The 18176-nt window shown below is 43.6% G+C and overlaps 1 long non-coding RNA gene across 1 annotated transcript; it reads left to right on the top strand.

Annotated features, from left to right (window-relative positions):
* The first annotated feature begins 4844 nt into the window (after positions 1-4844).
* Positions 4845-17962, top strand: LOC135559663 (uncharacterized). The gene is made up of 3 exons (XR_010458503.1): positions 4845-4888; positions 9458-9501; positions 17848-17962. It is a non-coding gene; the product is annotated as an uncharacterized LOC135559663 (long non-coding RNA).
* The last annotated feature ends 214 nt before the right edge of the window (positions 17963-18176 follow it).

Here is an 18176-nt window from a genome sequence, read left to right on the forward strand (position 1 = left end):
GGATCGTCGTGCTTTCACACCTCAGCCGGATCGACGGGCTCCCACGCCTCAGCCGGATCGTCGGGCTCCCACACCTCAGCCGGCAAGTCCAGCACCCATGCTTTGGCCGGCCCGTCAGACTCGCCTAGGTGGGAGGCCGGGTGGCACCCCTAGAGAGGGGCGTACTGTCACGCTTGCTCCCGCTAACCCTCTTCGCGAGCTCCAGGCTGCCCTTCATTACGCACACCTGTCACCATTTTACGCGCATCTGCGCTCATTGGACTCACCTGGACTCCTTCACGTTGTTGATTGCCCCCTCTTTATCTGTCTGTTCCTCAGTGTTGTTCCCTGTGTTAGCGTTATTGTTGTAATGTCGTTAAGTTCCCCCTGTCCAGACACTGTCCTTCCTCTATTTGATGTCCATTTTTCCATTAAATGTTCAGTCCCTGTACTTGCTTCTTATCTCTGGCGTTGGTCCTTACAAGAAGAAGTGAAGAGTTTATCTGTCCAGCATGACCCATATATTTTAAAGGTTAAGTAGGTGGCCTTTATAGCTATGGTGATTAATGGCACTGCCAACATGGATAGGAAGTACAGGAATATAGATATCGTTGTGGATGCGGTGGAGTGGTTCCTGGGACTGAAAAACTTCTTGGCAGAGGAGTTGCATGGAGTATTGTCACAAGCCGTACCACCCTCTCAGGCCCAAGAGCCTGAGAAGGGGAAATATTGAGATTTGAAGGAAAGAATTGGGAGTTTTGTTTTTGTCAATGTACAATTGTTTTGGGGGGGGGGTGGACTAAGTTAGTTTTCTGTATGAATGTTATTTTTACCTTGTCTTTTCAACCCCGTACAGTTGGTAGCGGCAATACACCTTTTGGGGTTGTAGTCTGCCATAAAACCCACAGAAGAAGAAGAGCAGGTCAGTTTTTTTAGTTTAGTGTGCTGCTTTGAGGAGAGACATGTATGCGGGAGGCATAGAACATGAACAGGAATATTGGGACAGGGACACAGAAACGTGGTTTTCTGAGGAATTATGGTGGCAAAAAAATGAGGAAGAGGAGGTCGAAGAGAATGAGGAAAGCAGAGGTTGGATTTGAATCTGAGAAAGATGGCGATAAATTGAGATAAGGTGTCAAGTGCAAACAGATTGAGACTTGCGCCAGACTGAGTTCTGGAGGGGAAATGAGAGTGAATGAGGGAGTGTTAAGTGAAGTGAAGAGCTTGGAACCCGAGCTTGACATCGTTGGACATGATAAGAAGAATCTGGTCCAGTAGGAGTAAAATCTATGGAGAAATTGGACCCTTACCTTTTGGCAAATCCATCTGTGGTTTCAGGGTAGGTGAAAAATGAGTTGGGTGCAGTTGAATCAGTGAAGGTAACCTGTAGTGGGAATTCAACATCTGTTTCTTGCTTTTCTCATAGGAACAGGGCACCATTGAAAGGAGTGATTTCTGTGGTAGCGTTAAGTGTGGAGGTGGAGCAATTGATGTTGACAATTCCTGGTGTTTGTGACACCTGCCGTTTGGTGTGACGCAGACCAGGTGGGGAGCCTGGTGAAACAGAGGAGTCACTGTCAGTCCTTTTGAGTTTTGAGTCAGTCTCTGCCAGACAAAGTCATGTTAGCATATCTCAGTTATCCACTGCGTTGTTTCAGGTGCAACGTTTATGGTCATGTCGTAGCAGTGTGTAGGAGGGAGATTCCAAGATGTGGGAAGTGTGAAGCAGGACATGGGACAGAGGATTGTGTCATTTTGGTGGATAAAGTTGCGAGTGTCAACTGTAGGGGTGCCCATGTTGCTGGGGATCGGAAGTGTCCAGGCAAGAGAGGCAGGTTGAAGTGGCCAGAGTCCGATTTGTGCAGAAGGTGTTGTATGCTGAGGCAGTGAATAAAGTAGAGGAGGATGGGTCAAGGGTGAGGGATCCTAAGATGATCCCAGTGAGTAATAGATTTTCGCCAGCATAGAGGGATAGGCCAATGAGTGATTTATGCTTCAGTGAGATTGCCTTCTTAGCGTTCATAGCAATGGTTGTCAACTGTACCGCAGAAATGGAACGTAAATCACAGAAAATGGTGGCAGCTGCAGAAAAGTATTTGGGTATATGAGATTTGACTTCAGATAAGTTACAGGATGTGTTGAGGGGTGGTAGCTAGTCCTCCCAGGCCGTTGGCATGGTGCAGGAGCAGATTGGGTCAAAGTAGTGGAATGGGGAAGTGGGTTTTTATTAATGTAGTTGGCAGCTACAGAAAAGTACCTGGTTGTGAGGATTTTATTACAGAAGAGTTGTAAGATGTTTTGAGACTTCTATTTTTTTTATAGTGGTATATAGGGTATGTAGGGTTGGTTGGTGGTGCAATTGTGTTATTTTTCCCCCCTTTCTATATTTATTGTATCACAAATGTAACGTGATTGAACACAGTACCACACAAACAAAATGTGTGAACGCCATGATAACAAAAGAAAGAAGTGCATGTCAGAGCAGAAACTATACCACGAAGTCCAAGTGATGAGGCGTATATCTGGGGAAGGGTATAAAACAATTTTGAGAGCGTTGAAAGTTTCCAAGAGCACAGTGGTCTCCATCATTGGGAAATGGAAAAAATATGGAACTACCCAGACTCTGCCTAGAGCTGGCTGTCCGACCAAACTGAGCAACCGGGCAAGAAGAACCTTGGTCAGGGAGGTGACCAAGAACCCAATGACAATTCTGACAGAACTACAGAGTTCCTTGGCTGAGAGGGCCAGAAGGACAACAGTCTTTACAACACTTCACCAATCTGGGCATTACGGGAGAGTGGCCAGACGTAAGACACTCCTGAGAAAAAGGCACATGATAGCACTCCTGGAGTTATCAAAAAGGCTCGTTAAAGACTCTGAGATTGTAAGGCAAAATATTACGTGGTATTTGGCCTGAATACAAAGCTCTATGTCTAGAAAGAAATCAGGCACAGCTCATCATCCGTCTAACACCTTCCCTAACGTGAAGCATGGTGGTGGCAGCATCATGCTATGGGGATGCTTTTCAGCAGCAGGGACTGGGAGACTGGCAAGGATAGAGGGAACCATGAATGGAGCCAAATACATGCCAATCCTTGATGAGAACCTGCTTCAGAGTGCAAACGACAGTAGACTGGAGTGAAGATTTACATTCCAACCGGACAATGACCCCAAGCACATAGTCAAAGCACCACTGGAATGGCTTCAGAACCAGAATGTGAACGTCCTTGAGTGGCCCAGCCAAAGTCCAGACTTGAATCCCATTGAAAATCTGTGGAAAGACTTGCGCCCTATCTAATTTAAGATTTTGAGAAAATCTGAAAGGAAGAATGGGAGAAAATTCCCAAATCCAGATGTGCAAAGCTGATACAGACATACCCAAGACGATGTAATGAAGCTGGAATCACCGCCAAAGGTGCTTCTACAAAGTATCGACTAAGGGATGTGAATATTTATGTAAATTATATATTCCTGTATTTATTTTTCAATAAATGTGCAACAATTTCTAAAAACATGTTTTCACTTTGTCATTATGGGGTACTGTGTGTAGGAAACAAATATATTAAATCAATTTTGAATTAAGGCTGTAACACAACAAAATGTGGGATAAGTCAAAGGGTACGAATACTTTTTGAAGGCACAGTACAAGATGTCTCACAGGAACTACCCAGTGGGCACAGATGTCAGTTCAACATCTAGTTTTGATTTACATTTGGTTGAGTTGTAAAATCAACAAAAAAAATCACCATGTCATTCAATTTTGGTTCAAATTTGGGTGAAAGAAAATGCTAAAATCCCTTTTTGGTTGAATTTACGTTGATTCAACCCGTTTGTGCCCAGTGTGGATTGCCTTTTCACATCCATTGCAGTTCACTCAGCTGTGCATCCTGTTTAAACCGTATATTTATGTAATTAGCTATATTTGGTGTTAGGAGCCTCATGTCAAAATGTTATTTTCAAACGTGTAGGGCCGCATTATTTTCTTCCACCCTTTCCTGATACATTTTTCAACATGGTTTTGCTGCGTTCATAGCCTTAAATCCCGTTCACAAAATATGTCAAACGAGTTCAAAGCATTTGAATGCACACAACAGCCCCATTCTCCCAGTTTTACAAGTAAGGCCTAGTATACTCCAAGTTTCCCACTTGTTATGAACGCAGCAAAACCATGCTGGAAACGGTGTCAGGAAAGGGTGGAAGAAAATAATGCGGTCCTACACGTTTGAAAATTACGTTTTGACACGAGGCTCCTCTCACCAAATATAGCTAATTACATAAACCTACGGTTTAAACACTATGCAGATTATATCAATCTAGCGGTGAAAGTACAGCTATCATGCTTTCAAACAAATTATAGTGTTACAAAATGACAATAATATATCGTTTTCTATAAATAATGTTTTGTTTCATTTAACTGCCGAAAATGTTGTTATCGAAGTAATTTACCAGCGTTTCGCTACACTCAATAACATCTGCTAACCATGTGTATGTGACCAATAAAATGTGATTTGATTTCCTTAGTATGTGACGTTAGAGTTCATCATGTGGGAGAAGGTGGAGCTCAGAGATGATTTCCCACAAGTAATTACGAGTTGGAGGGGCGTTCACGTGGATTTTTCCCCAGTCGTATGCTAGTATTTACGAATTGTTATCAATGCAGCATTAAACAATGTCGTTTGACAGCTGGCCAGCGGATCGCATGCGTCAAAATACGCTGCTGAATGAATAGGAGGGAAATCAGCAACGACCGAATAACCTCGGGCGCCTTGCACATCATCTACTCAAATTATGAACATCTCGCCAATTCTGCTTTCTCTAACTAAGGTATCCTTTTCCTGGACCTTGAATGGCGTTGGTCACGGTTCAGCGTTCGCCAACACCCAGCGTTACCTCCAGCCCCTGCGTGTCGGTGAGTTGTCGAGCTTGGTCGCTTGTCATAGCACGGGATTTAAGGCTAAACGCTACTGTTATTGTTCAGGGTGGATATGGCTAACGTAGCTAACAAGCAGGTTGTTGTCCCATGCACTACTGTTAGTTAGCTAGGGGAAATACTTTTCACGGCATTTCGATACCGAACTGACCTTTTCGTAGTAGGAGATTTAGGATAAGGTTAGGGTTAGCGGAAATGGTCTCCTAACCTGCGACGAAAATCACTTTGAAACGAAGTGCGGTGAAAAGTGTGTCCCAACTATGTCCTGCTTTTCTGTGCGCATGCGTTCCTAAGAAATTGTTCAACTGAAATGTGTTTTAGCTGTCTGCGTTGTGTATAAAAACACTTTTGCATATACAAAGTTAAACGTCACAGCCTGGCCAGCTAGCTAGCCAGGTACAGTAGTGATTGTTTTGCAATGCAAATCATTCCAGTGCATCTCTGACCTGTTTTATCCCCAAGTCAATTATACACATGTTCTTAAAGAACTCAAAAGAAGCCAGTTTAGTTATCTTAGTCGGTGTCAATCTGTGTTGGCGAGTTTACCTGCGCATAGCTAGCTGATCATAATGTTGCACTCGGTCACTGCCATAAATGTTTGTACTGTATAGAGTTAAAACTCACAATTTGTATTAAAAATACCTAGCAAAAACAATGTAATGGACTCTCACAACAGGTCCATGTCAACTAGGCTCAAGTTATTCTCATATTGTGTGTGAGAACCGGATTAGTTTGACATGGCTGTCAAACGACCTTTTTCTGCTCCACATTGGGGAAGATCCCATATGACATCGAGGGTTAAAAGTAGTGGACAAAATTGAAAAGGGAGCTATTTGTGACGTATCCATTGCGAGCTGTCTGTGGCTAGAGAGAAATAGTTGCTGTGACATGTCTCTGAATCACATTAGGCCAGTATAAATGGGAAAGAGGACCATTAGGGATGCACTGTCTTTCTCTCAACAGCCATGAAAACAGCTAAAGCAAAGATGAACACAGAAATGTAGAGATGTGTTAAGAACAGTCAGTCAGACAGAGATATCAGGTTATGTAGGTGAAAGGAGCAGATAGCCTATTAATACATAACTGACAAAATAAAGGAAACCCAAAGTGTCTTAATTTTGAGAAAAAAAAACTTGAACTAGGCAAGTCTGATAAAAACTAATTCTCATTTACAATGACTGCCTACCAAAGGCTTCCTTCGGGGATGTGGGCTGGGATTAAAATATGACAAGAGACCTAAAACAACAACATAGCATGACAGCAACACAACATGACAACTACATGGCAGCAGCACAACATGGTAGCAACACAAAACATGGTACAAACATTATTGGGCACAGACAACAGCACAAATGGCAAGAAGTTTGAGACTACAATATCACGTGAAGCAGCCACAACTGTCAGTAAGAGTGTCCATGATTGAGACTTTGAATGAAGAGATAAAACGGTCCAGTTTGAGGGTTTTTTGCAGCTCATTCCAGTCGGCAGCTGCAGCAAACTGAAAAGAAGAGCGACCTAGGGATGTGTGTGCCTTGGGGACCTTTAACAGAATGTGACTGGCAGAACGGGTGTTGTATGTGGAGGATGAGGGCTGCAGTAGGATTCTCAGATAGGGGGGGAGTGAGGCCTAAGATGGTTTGTTAAATAAGCATCAATGGGTGTGTCTTGCAACGGGTATACAGGGATGACCAGTTTACAGAGGAGTATAGAGTGCAGTGATGTGTCCTATAAGGAGCATTGGTGGTAAATCTAATGGCCGAATGGTAAAGAACATCTAGCCGCTCGAGAGCACCCTTACCTGCCGATCTATAAATTACATTTCCGTGATCTAGCATGGGTAGGATGGTCATCTGAATCAGGGTTAGTTTGGCAGATGGGGGGTGGGGTTGAGATCAGCTCCTTCTTCAGTCTGTTCAGCTCTCTTGAGTTTAGGATACTCTTCTAACCTGGGCGTTTGGGCGTTGGGCCACCACAAGCTGCCAGAACAGCTGCAATGACCCTTGGCATAGATTGGACAAGTGTCTGGAATTGTATTGGAAGGCTGCAACACCATTCTTTTAAGAGAAATTCCCTAATTTGGTGTTTTGTTGATGGTAGTGGAAAATCCTGCCTCAGACGCTGCTCCAGAATCTCCCATAAGTGTTCAGTTGGGTTGAAATCTGGTGACTGAGACACACCCTTAACCCCCCCACAACTGCTCCCCCGGCCACCGCCGTGGATGTTGATTTCTAAGGCAGCCCCCCGCACCTCTGATTCAGAGGGGTTGGGTTAAATGCGGAACACCCACTGCATTCAGTTGTGCAACTGACTAGTATCCTCTTTCCCTTTCCTTATGCTCCTTTGAGACCTCTCTTTGTGAGTCACTGAGATGTCTTCTACTAGCCATGGTAGCCAAAATAATATATATTTATACGTAACCTTAAGCATGATGGGATGTTTTAATTGTTTAATTAACTCACCTGTGTGGAAGCGCCTGCTTTAAACATACTCTGTATCCCTCATTTACTCAAGCGTTTCTCTATTTTGGCACAGCGATGGTGCTGAGGGCACCCAGCTGCCTGTCGTGTGACCTATGAGGCACCCATGTGAGTGCTCTTGTGAGATGCCCTAGGCCTTCTCGTCTTGAGAAAGCGCCTCCTCCGCTATGTTCTACTGGTAGACCATTACCACAGCAAGATGCCACGCAGGTCAGGGTTATTATGGCTGGCGTCCTTGGAACGATGGATGGTCATGGGGGGGGGGGGGTGCTGCCTTTGCTGTTTGTGGACATAGCGCTATCATCTCCTTTAGCTCCGTGTCTTGATATTCCATTGACGTTAACACCATGCAAGGAAACTTTAGGCCTAGCTTATTTGATTTATGCCGATTCTGTCTCTCACTCCTACCACTGACTGTTGTTTAGGTAAGTATCGGCGCAGACTGAAGTGTCAAATATTGACTTGCCTATTAATTAAGCCTACTCTGTATTCTGAACATCGAATCAGAGAGAGGGATTGCTGGACTGGGGAAAATCTGCCTATTGGCACACTAAATCCTCCCCTCTCATTGGCTCAATGCAATCCCCTGTACATCCTTCCTCCATGTGGTGGCATGGTAACCATGGAGATAGGCCTGTACATAGTATTACATGTATGGTGACTTAACCACGGGGAGAAGAGGAAGCTTGCGGTCTCTCCACTTCTCCACTAAAACCTTTCTATAGCAGCCTATTGGCCTCTGTTGCTTTCGCTGTTGAAAAACAGCGGGTGACATGTTTTGGAAAGCTCCTCTCATTGAAGGGACGGCTGGCTCCCTCGAGTCATATTTCTCCTGAGTCACCATGTTTCTTTACTGTATTTCTGATGTGTGAGGGTTTATGTCCAGGCCAAGGCATGTTTGCCTCCATTGTAGTAGTCTACAGTACATTCAGTGTGGCAGTCCAGCATTAACTTGACATCTGTCTGCTTTTTGATTTGTGCATGTTTGCGCGCCATCATGGTCATGCGCCCAAGCCCAACAAGCAGATCTCTTTACATACACGAGGCCTAAATGTAAGCATTTCTGTGTTCTTGAGTATAGGCCTGAGCTCTCTCTGGGATTTTGTGTGTGTGTTCTCCTCTTCTATGAAGATTCATTCGCTGAACCACTTCATCCCATCCCCTGTGTGTCATGTCCTATACAGACACATGATGTACATGGTGAATGTAGCCAATGTGTGGGGCATTGGGCTTTATTAACCCAGTTCAGTCTCTCTCTCTCTCTCTCGGTCTCTTTGACCGTGTGGCTGGACACAGACGGGGACGGGGGGGAGAATCTGCTAGGGCTGCTGTGTCCAGGATTGACAGCCTGATCCCTGGGAGAAAGTTCCCTGAGTTTGGGGATTACTGGAGCAGAACAGGCTGGGATTATGGCCTGCCTGTCTGTGTCTGAGCAGGGACAACAGACTGCCTGGCCTGGGCGGGTGGGTGGGTGGGGGTGGAGAGAGAGGGATGCTTCAAAACAGGCCGGCAGCCATTTTAACTCTTATCTATTCTGCCTTATTCTGGGTTTTGTGAAATATCACAACGGCCAACCCCATGACATGGATGAAAGTGGATATTTAGCGGCACATTTAGCCATTGTGGAATTCATTATCCTCTTTAAAATAAGGTTATTTCACTCTTCCTGACGCAAAATCTCCCTTGAATAGATAGCTATACACTTAAGTCTATCAAGCCTAAATATTAACAGCTGTTTTGACTGGGTGTGGAATTCTTGTTCAAGCGGTCTGCCAGCGGCACACCTCCTAATATTGCTGTAGTACTAAGAATCTGTTTGGCTCATTGTTAGACATTTGAGTCACTCGACTTGATTCATATGCTTATCTCCTTGCTCAGGCCGGTTATTGTGAACAAGCAACCTTGTCTATTCATGTGACTGCAGCTGTCTGTCTCTGTCTGTGCGGTCACACATTGATGGGTGTGTCTGTCTGTAAATGTGTCATTACTGTAGTCCGTTTATGAATGCGTTACAGAGTGTGCACATGCATGCGTTTGTTGGTTTCTGACTGGTTCTCTGCTCTCTCCCCAGGAGGCTGACAGTGGTGAGGATGACCGTCGCTCCCAGCCCCGGAGGTAAGATTGGATCATTACCAGTCACACTGACGTGATTGGCTGAAGCCTACTGTTAGAAGTCAACGTATTGTAATCGAACAACTCTGAAGTATTTTTGGCCATTGTGCTGACAACCTTCCAGGCCCGGCTTAATTTCTCCTCAGTTATTGTTGTGTTCAGTGCCTGAGTCAGCTGAGACGACAAATGTCTGTCATTGGACCTCTGGAAGCTCAGCTGTAGTTCCAGCTACTGTCCACTAAGGGGAATGTGTTGACCAGAGTTAATGTGCTGTCTTGGCAGTTGGGTTGATTATCAATACTGTCTCTTGGATCAACTCTGCTCACATACTCTGCTGCAGAGTCAACTGACTCTCATTTAGAGACCGAGGCAGCACAATGACTGACAGAGTGGGTCTCAGCAAACACTTGAACAGAACAAGAATATTATACAGGCGGGTGTGGAACATTGGGCTCCCGAGTGGCGCAGCATCTCAGTGCTAGAGGCGTCACTACAGACCCTGATTCGATTCCAGGCTTTATCACAACTGGTTGTGATTGGGAGTCCCATAGGGTGGCACACAATTGGCCCAGCGTCGTCAGGGTTTGGCCGGGGTAGGCCATCATTGTAAATAAGAATGTGTTCTTAACTGACTTGACTAGTTAAAATAAAAATGATGACTAGGCCTGGGCTGTTATAAAAAGCATACACAAGCATAACACGAGGGACTGCATATCTCCTTTCAATTTACAGTATATGATCAAATATTTTTTAATATCTTGAAAATGACATTTTTATCAACATGTAGACTCGTAATGTAATGGTTGCGGTTTTGCATCTCCAAAACACTAGGATTTTTGAAATGCAAAATAGTCAGCCTATAAGTATTTGGGTTGGTTTGTAGTACTCGTGTATGACTACTCCAATTAATTACTCCTGCTGATGTATTTGCGTAGTTGTATCTGATATCTGTGTTACCTGCCGCTTGACGTCAGTGTGTGCTTTATAGAAGGACGGGACGTCACTTGTTTGTGTTGGTTCACTTGTCTTGGCATTTGGGTTTATCAGTACTGTCTCTTGGAATAAGGTTCATTCACACAGGTTAATAGTTATAAACTCAGCAACAAAAAAAAGAAACGTCCTCTCACTGTCAACTATGTTTTATTTTCAGCCAATTTAAATGTAAATTTTTGTATGAACATAATAAGATTCAACAACTGAGACATAAACTGAACAATTTCCACAGACATGTGACTAACAGAAATTGAATAATGTGTCCCTGAACAAAGGGGGGGTCAAAATCAAAAGTAACAGTCAGTATCTGGTGTGGACACCAGCTGCATTAAGTACTGCAGTGCATCTCTTCCTCATAGACCGCACCAGATTAGCCAGTTCTTGCTGTGAGATATCCCACTCTTCCACCAAAGCACCTGCAAGTTCCCGGACATTTCTGGGGGGGAATGGCCCTAGCCCTCACCCTCCGATCCAATAGGTCCCAGACATGCTCAATGGGATTGAGATCTGGGCTCTTTGCTGGCCATGGCAGAACACTGACATACCTGTTTTGCAGGAAATCACGCACAGAACGAGCAGTATGGCTGGTGGCATTGTCATGCTGGACGGTCATGTCAGGATGAGCCTGCAGGAAGGGTACCACATGAGGGAGGAGGTTGTCTTCCCTGTAACGCACAGCGTTGAGATTGCCTACAATGACAACAAGCTCAGTCCGATGGTGCTGTGACACACCGCCCCAGACAATGACGGACCCTCCACCTCCAAATCGATCCTGCTCCAGAGTACAGGCCTCGGTGTAACGCTCATTCCTTCGATGATAAACACGAATCCGACCATCACCCCTGGTGAGACAAAACCGCGACTCGTCAGTGAAGAGCACTTTTTGCCGGTCTTGTCTGGTCCAGCAACGGTGGGTTTGTGCTTGAGGTCGACCGATTTAATCGGAATGGCCGATTTCAAGTTTTCATAACAATCGGAAATCTATTATTTTTAAATTAAAATCTATTTGTTTTTTACACCTTTATTTAACTAGGCAAGTCAGATAAGAACACATTTTTATTTTCAATGACGGCCTAGGGGAACGGTGGGTTAACTGCCTTGTTCAGGGGCAGAACGACAGATTTTTACATTGTCAGCTTGGGGATTCCATCTTGCAAACTTACTGTTAACTAGTCCAACGCTCTAACCACCTGCCTCTCATTGCACTCCACGAGGAGCCTGCCTGTTACGCGAATGCAGTAAGAAGCCAAGCCAAGTTGCAAGCAAGCATTAAACTTACCTTATAAAAATCAATCAATCATAATCACTATTTAACTACACATGGTTGATGATGGTTGATGACATGGTTGATGAGGACTGTCGTTGCTCCAACGTGTACCTAACCATAAACATTGATGCCTTTCTTAAAATCAATACACAAGTATATATTTTTAAACCTGCATATTTAGTTAATATTGCCTGCTAACATGAATTTCTTTTAACTAGGTAAATTGTGTCCCTTCTCTTGCAACAGAGTCAGGGTATATGCAGCAGTTTGGGCCGCTTGGCTCGTTGCGAAGACTTTCTTCCTAACAAAGACAGCCAACTTCGCCAAATGGGGGATGATTTAACAATAGCGCATTTGCGAAAAATAACCATCGTTGCAGGACTGTACCTAACTATAAACATCAATGCATTTCTTAAAATCAATACACAGAAGTATATATTTTTAAACCTGCATATTTAGCTAAAAGAAATCCAGGTTATCAGGCAATATTAACCTGTTTGAGATGGGGGTAGCGTTTTTCACGTTTGGATGAAAAGCGTGCCCAGAGTAAACTGCCTGCTACTCAGTCCCAGTTGCTAATATATGCATATTAGTTTCTACAACTGTTTGAATGATGTCTGAGTATAACAGAACTCGTATGGCAGGCAAAACACTGAGAAAAAATCCAACCAGGAAGTGGGAAATCTGAGGTTTGTAGTTTTTCAAAGCCTGGGCTATCGAAAACAGTGTCTATGGGGTCAAATTTCACTTCCTAAGGCTTCCACTAAATGTCAAGTCTTTAGAAACTTGTTTGATGCTTTTACTGTAAAGGAGGGGCTCATAAGGGCTCTTTGAGTCAATGGTCTAGCAGAGTGCCACAAGCTCTTGACGCTCGTTCACGTGAGAGGTAGCTCACGTTCCATTGCTTTTCTACAGACAAAGGAATTCTCCAGTTGAAAAATGATTGATGTTAAAAACATCCTAAAGATTGTTCTATACATCGTTTGACATGTTTCTACGGACTGTTAACGGAACTTTTGGACTTTTCGTCTGGACCTACTGCTCGCGCCTCATGAAGATGGATTACTGGGCTGAACGCGCCAACAACAAGGGGGAATTTGGACATAAATTATGGACTTTATTGAATAAATCAAACATTTTATTGTGGAACTGGGATTCCTGGGAGTGCATTCTGATGAAGATCATCAAAGGTAAGTCAATATTTATAATGCTATTTCTGACTAATGTTGACTCCACAACATGGCAGATTTCTTTGGCTGGTTTCGTCTCTGAGCGCCGTACTCAGATTTATTGCATGGTGTGCTTTTTCCGTGCAGTTTAAAAAAAAATATGACACAGCGGTTGCATTAAGGAGAAGTCTGTCTTTAATTCTGTGAATAACATTTGTATCTTTTATCAATGTTTATGAGTATTTTGGTAAATTAATGTGGCTTTCTGCAAAATAACCGGATGTTTTGGAAGCAAAACATTACTGAAAGTAACGCGCCAATGTAAACAGATTTTTGGATGTAAATATGCGTTCATTGCACACAGTCAGGGTGTATTGCAACAGTTTGGGCCGCCTGGCTCGTTGCTAACTAATTTGCCAGAATTTTACGTTATTATGACATAGCATTGAGGGTTGTGCAATGTAACAGGAATATTTCGACTTATGGATGCCACCCATTAGATAAAATACGGAACGGCTCGTATTTCTGTATTATGTTATAATTAAGTCTATGATTTGATAGAGCAGTCTGACTGAGCGACGATAGGCACCAGCAGGCTCGTAAGCATTCATTCAAACAGCAATTTAGTGCAGTTTGCCAGCAGCTCTTCGCAATGCTTCAAGCATTGCGCTGTTTATGACTTCAAGCCTAACAACTCCCGAGATTAGGCTGGTGTAATCGATGTGAAATGGCTAGCTAGTTGGCGGGGTGCGGGCTAATAGCATTTCAAACGTCATTCGCTCTGAGACTTGGAGTAGTTGTTCCCCTTGCTCTGCATGGGTAACGCTGCTTTGACGTGTTCCTGGTTCGAACCCAGGTAGGAGCGAGGAGAGGGACGTAAGCTATACTGTTACACTGGCAATACTAAAGTGCCTATAAGAACATCCAATAGTAAAAGGTATATGAAATACAAATCGTATAGAGAAATAGTCCTACAATTCCTATAATACAACCTAAAACTTCTTACCTGGGAATATTGAAGACTCATGTTAAAAGGAACCACCAGCTTTCATATGTTCTGAGCAAGGAACTTAAACGTTAGCTTTCTTACATGGCACATGTTGCACTTTTACTTTCTTCTCCAACACTTTTGTTTTTGCATTTAAACCAAATTGAACATGTTTCATTATTTACTTGAGGCTAAATTGATTTGATTGATGTATTATATTAAGTTAAATTCAGTGTTGTTGTAATTGTCATTATTACAACCCCCCCAAAAATTGGCCCATTTTAATCGGTATCTGCTTTTTTTGGTCCTCCAATTATCGGTATCGGCGTTAAAATCATAATCGGTCAACTTCTAGTTTGTGCCCATAGGTTACGTTGTTGCCGGTTATGTCTGGTGAGGACCTGCCTTACAACATGCCTACAAGCCCTCAGTCCAGCCTCTGACTATTGCAGACATTCTGAGCACTGATGGAGGGATTGTGCATTCCTGGTGTAATTTGGGCAGATGTTGCCATCCTGTACCAGTCCCAAAGGGTGTGGTGTTCGGATGTACCGATCCTGTGCAGGTGTTGTTACATTTGGTCTGCCACTGCGAGGACGATCAGCTGTCCGTCCTGTCTCCCTGTAGCGCTGTCTTAGGCGTCTCACGGTACGGACTTTGCAATTTATTGCCCTGGCCACATCTGTCCTTGTGCCTCCTTGCATCATGCCTAAGGCACGTTCACGCAGATGAGCAGGGACCCTGGGCATCTTTGTTTTGATGTTTTTGTCAGTAGAAAGGCCTCTTTAGTGTCCTAAGTTTTTGTAACTGTGACCTTAACTGCCTACCGTCTGTAAGCTGTTAGTGTCTTAATGACCGTTCCACAGGTGCATGTTCATTAATTGTTTATAGTTAATTGAATGAGCATGGGGAACTGTTTAAACCCTTTTACAAATGTATCTTTTGAAAGACAGGGTCCAGAAAAGGGGATGTTTCTTTTTTTTAATGAGTTTAGGTTAGGCTGTAGGTTATAATGGGTTATCCTATAGGTTAGTAGCCCATAGGCTAACCTATTGTATAGTCTATAGGCCCGGGGATCATCAACTAGATTTAGCTGCAGGACAATTTTTTTAAATATTTTTTAATTTTTTTGCTGGAGTGAATGGTTGGGGGTCAGAACATAATTACGTAATTTGTAGACTGCAATTTGACAGCAAGAAGCCCAAACGGATATAACATTTGACTAAACCATAATCAATTCAAACTTTGCTTACATTTGTATACAATCACGTGACTCCCTGTTGTGCGTGGGAATACTTGATCCGATTTCTTAAAATAAAATTAACTTGGAGTAGATTTCCTGGTGTTTTTGCAGTCAATAAAAATTCCACAAACAAACTATGTATACAGTGTATTCGGAAAGTATTCAGACCCCTTCCCCTTTTCCACATTTTGTTACATTACCCCCTTGTTCAAAAATTGATTAAATATAAATTCCTCATCAATCTAGACACAATACCCCATAATGACAAAGCGAAAACAAGTTTTTAGAAATGTTTGCAAATGTGTACATATAAAAAAAAAATCCTTATTTAAAGTATTCAGACCCTTTGCTATGAGACTTGAAATTGAGCTCAGGTGCATCCTGTTTCTATTGATCGTCCTTGATTTTATACAACTTGGAGTCCACCTGTGGTAAATTCAATTGATTGGACATGATACGGAAAGGCACACACCTGTCTATATAAGGTCCCAAAGTTGGCATTGCATGTCAGAGCAAAAACCAAGCCATGAGGTCAATGGAATTGTCCGTAGAGCTCTGAGACAGGATTGTGTCAAGGCAGAGATCTGGGGAAGGTCGCCAAAATAGTTCTGCAGCATTGAAGGTCCCCAAGAACACAGCGGCTTCCATCGTTCTTAAATGGAAGACTTTTGGAACCACAAAAACTCTTCCTAGAGCTGGCTGCCTGGCTAAACTGAGAAATCGGGGGAGAATGACCTTGGTCAGGGACGTGACCAAGAACCCGATGGTCACTCTGATAGAGCTCCAGAGTTCCTCTGTGGAGATGGGAGAACCTTCCAGAAGGACAACAATCTCTGCAGCACTCCACCAATCAGGCCTTTCTGGTAGAGTGGGCAGACCGAAGCCACTCCTCGGTAAAAGGCACATGACAACCCGCATGGTGTTTTCCAAAAAGGAACCTAAAGGACTCTGACCATGAGAAACAAGATTCTCTGGACTGATGAAGCCAAGATTGAGCTCTTTGGCCTGAATGCCAAGTGTCACATCTGGAAGGAACCTGGCACCATCCCTACGATGAAGAATGTGGGGGCAGCAGCATAACGCTGTGGGGATGTTATTCAGCGGCAGGGACTGGGAGACTAGTCAGGATCGAGGGAAAGATGAACTGAGCAAAGTACAGAGGGATGATGATAACCTGCTCCAGAGAATGCTACGGGCCTCAGACTCGGGAGAAGAATATTCACCTTCCAACAGGACAACGACCCGAAGCACACTGCCAAGACAATGCAGGGGTGGCTTCGGGACAAGTATCTGAATGTTCTTGAGCTTGGCACCCATCGCCCATTTTTCTCTGCAGATCCTCTTAAGCTCTGTTGTGTTGGATGGGGAGCGTTGCTGCAGAGCTATTTTCAGGTCTCTCCAGATATGTTTGATCTGGTTCAAGTCCAGGCTCTCGCTGGGCCACTCAAGACCATTCGGTGACTTGTCCCAAATCCACTCCTGCATTGTCTTGGCAGTATGCTTAGGGTTGTTGTCGTTAGCACACAGCCAAGCCATGAGGTCGACGGAATTGTCCATAGAGCTCTGAGACAGGATTGTGTCGCGGCACAGATCTGGGGAAGGGTACCAAATAATCCCTGCAACATTGAAGGTCCCCAAGAACACCATTCACTAAGACTTTCTAGAGCTGGCTTCCCAGAGTTCCTCTGTGGAGATGGTTCTTCCAGAAGAACAACCATCTCTACAGCTCTCCACCAATCAGGCCTTTATGGTAGAGTGAGTAGGTGTGTTAACATTTTATACTGGTGCTGTATAATTATATATTTGAGGTTCTTCAAAGTAGCCACGCTTTGCCTTGATGATAGCTTTGCACACTCTTGGCATTCTGTCAACCAGCTTCATGAGGTAGTACCCTGGAATGCATTTCAATTAACAGGTGTGCCTTAAGTTAATTTGTGGAATTTCTTTCCTTAATGCGTTTGAGCCAGTCAGTTGTATTGTGACAAGATAGGGGTTGTATACAGAAGATGGCCCTATTTGGTAAAAGACCAAGTCCATATTACGGTAAGATCAGCTCAAATAAGCAAAGAGAAACGACAGTCCATTACTGTAAGACATGAAGGTCAGTCAATCTGGAAAATTTCAAGAACTTTGGTTTCTTCAAGAGCAGTCACAAAAACCATCAAGCGCTATGATAAAACTGGCTCTCACGAGGACAGCCACAGGAAATGGATACCTAAAGTTACCTCTAATGTACAGAGTTACTAGCCTCAAATAAATGCTTCAGCGTTCAAGTAATGGACACATCTCAACTTCAACTGTTCAGAGGAGAATGAGTGAATCAGGCCTTCGTGATTGAATTGCTGCAAAGAAGCCACTACTAAAGGACACCAATAATAAGACTTGCCAAGAAACACAAGAAATGGACGTTAGACCGGTGGAAATCTATCCTTTGGTCTGACGAGTCCAAATTTGAGATTTTTGGTTCCAACCACCGTGTCTTTGTGAGATGCAGAGTAGGTGAACGGATCGTCTTTGCACCGTGAAGCATTGAGGTATGATAGTGTGGGGGGGCTTTGCTGGTGACACTGTCAGTGATTTATTTAGAATTCAAGGCGCACTTATGCAGCATGGCTACCACAGCATTCTGCAGCGATATGCCATCCCACCTGGTTTGGGCTTAGTGGGACTATCATTTGTTTTTCAACAGGACAATGACTCAAAACACACCTCCAGGCTGTGTAAGGGCTATTTGACCAAGAAGGAGAGTGATGGAGTGCTGCATCAGATGACATGGCATCCACAATCACCTGACCTCAACCCAATTGAGATGGTTCTACATGATTCTGTGTGTTATTTCATCATTTTGATGTCTTCACTATTATTCTACTAGTAGGAAATAGTCAAAATAAAGAAAAACCCTTGAATGAGTAGGTGTGTCCAAACCTTACATACATGTATTTATGTATGTATTATTTCTTAGCTCAAAATTCAAGGGGCCAAGTAAAAACCACCTATGGGCCAAATTGGTTAATGAAC

The sequence above is a fragment of the Oncorhynchus nerka genome, linkage group LG14, assembly GCF_034236695.1.
Source record: "Oncorhynchus nerka isolate Pitt River linkage group LG14, Oner_Uvic_2.0, whole genome shotgun sequence".
Classification (NCBI taxonomy): domain Eukaryota; kingdom Metazoa; phylum Chordata; class Actinopteri; order Salmoniformes; family Salmonidae; genus Oncorhynchus; species Oncorhynchus nerka.